The sequence below is a fragment of the Grammomys surdaster genome, unplaced genomic scaffold (assembly GCF_004785775.1).
Source record: "Grammomys surdaster isolate TR1022 unplaced genomic scaffold, NIH_TR_1.0 150, whole genome shotgun sequence".
Lineage (NCBI taxonomy): Eukaryota > Metazoa > Chordata > Mammalia > Rodentia > Muridae > Grammomys > Grammomys surdaster.
This window is the reverse complement of record NW_021604608.1, coordinates 5682137-5685396: the sequence shown is the minus strand read 5'-3', so window position 1 is coordinate 5685396 and position 3260 is coordinate 5682137. Positions and strand designations below refer to the sequence as shown.

At 37.9% G+C, this 3260-nt stretch overlaps 1 non-coding gene across 1 annotated transcript; it reads right to left on the bottom strand.

The window, feature by feature from the left end:
- Positions 1-1245: 1245 nt before the first annotated feature.
- LOC114619529 lies at positions 1246-1349 on the bottom strand. The gene has a single exon (XR_003711168.1). It is a non-coding gene; the product is annotated as a U6 spliceosomal RNA (small nuclear RNA).
- Between the last annotated feature and the right edge of the window lie 1911 nt (positions 1350-3260).

The window sequence follows — 3260 nt, the reverse complement described above, 5'->3', positions numbered from 1 at the left end:
TATCCTCAATTTTTCCCCTTCTTTTTTTGCTGCCAAATCCTTCTCTGTTTCTCTCTTCTCCTCTTGCATTTTAATGGTCCACGGTAGAAACAAAGCACTCCATTTTGCTTTCTCTTTTAATTTTCCTGCGTAGAAATCTCATCTACACCTGTGGCTTCAAATAAAACTTTTGTATTCTGATTTAAAAGAAGAAATAATTCCCCAGATAGTGCTGAAAACTTCAAACCCTTCATAATGCTGCCTTGCATATATAGCCACTGACTTGAAAATGAATTTGAGGTTCAGCATGCCCCGACATAACCCTCCTATGAAAACTGGTCTTCCTCCAGGGGTCTTTTCCTCAGAGAATGGTGTCATCAATCACTAAGGCAAATCAAGAGACTAAATGTCTTCTCCCTCATTCCCTCCACTCAACCTCAAATATGAGCCTTGTGGTTTTCTGAAATACTATAGGATTCATCTATATGCACCTTTCCTCATCACCATTCTCACTGATATCCCCACCGTCCTATTTTAGATTGTCTGATCTGTAACTACAAGCTCCTAATCACTCCTTGAACCCATCCCTGTACAGTTCTCTTTCCCTCTATAAACCCACTCCTGAATCCAAAGAAACATACAACATGTAACTTTTATTCCATTACAGCCTTCAACAACTTCTAAGAATTAAGATATGTGTATGCCTGTGTATGTGGAATTTGTGCATGTGTGTACACTGTACTTATGTGCATGTACTGTATGTATGTACATGCATGTATTAGTATGTGCATGTGTATGTATAGTGTATGCATATGTAAATGGAACATGTGTGTATATAGTATATTCATGTGCATGTATATTCATATGTACACATGTACATGTGTGTTTACTGTGTGCATTCATATGTTCAAGTGTTAGTGTATGTGTTCACATGGTTACATGGAACATATGTGTATATAGTATATTCATGTGCATGAATGTACTCATGTGTACATTTGTACATGTGTGTAGAGTGTGCTTCCATATGTGCACATTGTTATTGTATATGTGCACGTGTATATGTGGTACATATGTATAAGTAGGGTATGTGTGTGCATGTATTTCTATGTGCAGGTGTGCATGCATTCGTGTGTGTGTGTGTATGTGTGTGTGTGTGTTGGAAAAGGAATCCAGGGCCTTGTGTATGGCATTCTCTTGTTTTCCAAAACAACATTCTTTTTTTCTTTTAAACTTTTTATTGGATACTTTATTTACATTTCAGATGTAAAAAATATGGAACGCTTCATGAATTTGCACGTCATCCTTGTGCAGGGTTGATGCTAATCTCTGTATTGTTCCAATTTTAGTATATGTGCTGCTGAAGTGAACACCCAAAACAACATTCTTGATGATAATGATGATGATGATGATAATCCAACAAACAAAAATCTAAACAACAAACCAGGATGCTGTCCCTGCAGGGTCTCCCCTGTGCCCATATCACAGATCTCAGCCAATGGCTCTCTTTCCATGTTTGTGTCAGTGTTCTGGTCTTCTGGTCTTCTCCAATGTCCTCCTGTTCTACTTTCTTTTCAGCTACAGGAACCTTCCACAAGCTATTCCCTCTCCTTGGGTTTCATTTAAAATGTCTCTTCTTCCCAATGGACTGAAGACTAATGAAGTCCATGAGAGAGATAAAGCCACTGAGCCTCAGGTGGGTCTTGGCCTTCAGAGTGGCTCTTTACTTCTGAGAATCTTCTATGACTCCAGTGAAAACTTGTATATTCCACTCAGTGTCCTGATCAATCTACCTGCAAAGGGATGAAATGACAACAAAAACAACAACAACGAAGACGACAACAACAACAACAACGATAAGCAGTTTCAGTCAATTTCATTTAAAAAATATTAAAGTCTTCTGTAAGGCCATGGTTTCCTTCCTCGTCATTTATATTTATAACGTCTGCACAATGAAACGACTCCTTCAAAGGGGCCCCTGAAACACAACATATTCTGTGATCATTTGCTGTCTATTGATGCCAGAAAGTTGAAAAATGTGCTCATAATACTTTGTGCTTTATCTATTTTACAATCAATATGTCTTTTGATTAAAAAGTAAAATCAATCTTTCTCTTTAAAAGTAAGTACATAGTTTTATTTTTAAAGAATCAAATAATTTAATACAAATGTACGCAATATAATGGAAGTCATTCCCAGGTCTTTGACCCTTTCCCCTGACATAAAGAATTCCTTATCAACATAGTCTTTTATATCTTTCCATGAATACTCCATACACAAACAGTACAAATGCATACAGATGCATAGGTGTCATTTATAGGAATGGAATCACCACAGATGCACATAGATCTTTCCTTCAGGTCTCCAGGTATGCTCCATCATAACTTATTAAACTCATTTGATGTCTTTAATTATTGACAACAGTGGTGATTTGGATGAGACTGGCTCCCATAGGATCACATGTTTGAATACTTATTCCACCATTGGTGAACTGTTTGGGAAGGGTTAGGAGGTGTGGCCTTGCTGGGAGAGGTGTGTCACTGGGAGTGGGCTTTGAGAGTCAAAAGCTCACCGCATTTCCAGTTAACTCTCTGTTTTTCTGCCTTGCAGCTGTTGTCTCAGCATGTAAGCTCTCAGTTACTGCTCCAGCATCCTGTCTGCCGCCATGTCTCTACTATGATGGTTACTGGACCCTACTCATCCTTCGAAACTGTAAGCAAGCCACAGAATAAACTCTTATTAGTTTTCTTGGCCACGGTGTCTCTTCCTAGCAACAGAAGAGTAACTAAGATAATGATCACGAATGTTCTTTCAAGATTTTGTTATAACAAAAAGTGTATAAGTCAATGTTCATCTGTCTGCTCTCTCTCCACAGGTAGGTATGGTTCTGAAGGAAAAGTTCCTTTGTAACAGCATTTCTCTTTCAAAGACAGAATTTCTCAATCTTTTTGAAAGGTAGTACCAAGCTCTCCTAGAGAAATAGTTTCAGTTCTTTGTGTGGCCTCCAGCCCTGCAGAAAGATGCCTACTTTCGTATAACTGGAGGCCACTAAGCATTGTCTGGTCCACTCCTTTTCAGTTTGCTGGGTAAAAATTGTTGTCTGAGTTTTTGACTAGGCATTGAAAAGTTTGCTTGTATTTATTTAATTATTTGGTGGGGCTACGAATTTTTCATATTATAAAACCTATTTCTATTGAGCTCTGAGCTGCTTTTTAATGTTTCATGCTGATCAATAAAACAAAACTTGCTTTGTTTTTTTTTCTTAATGTATACGGGTATATTGC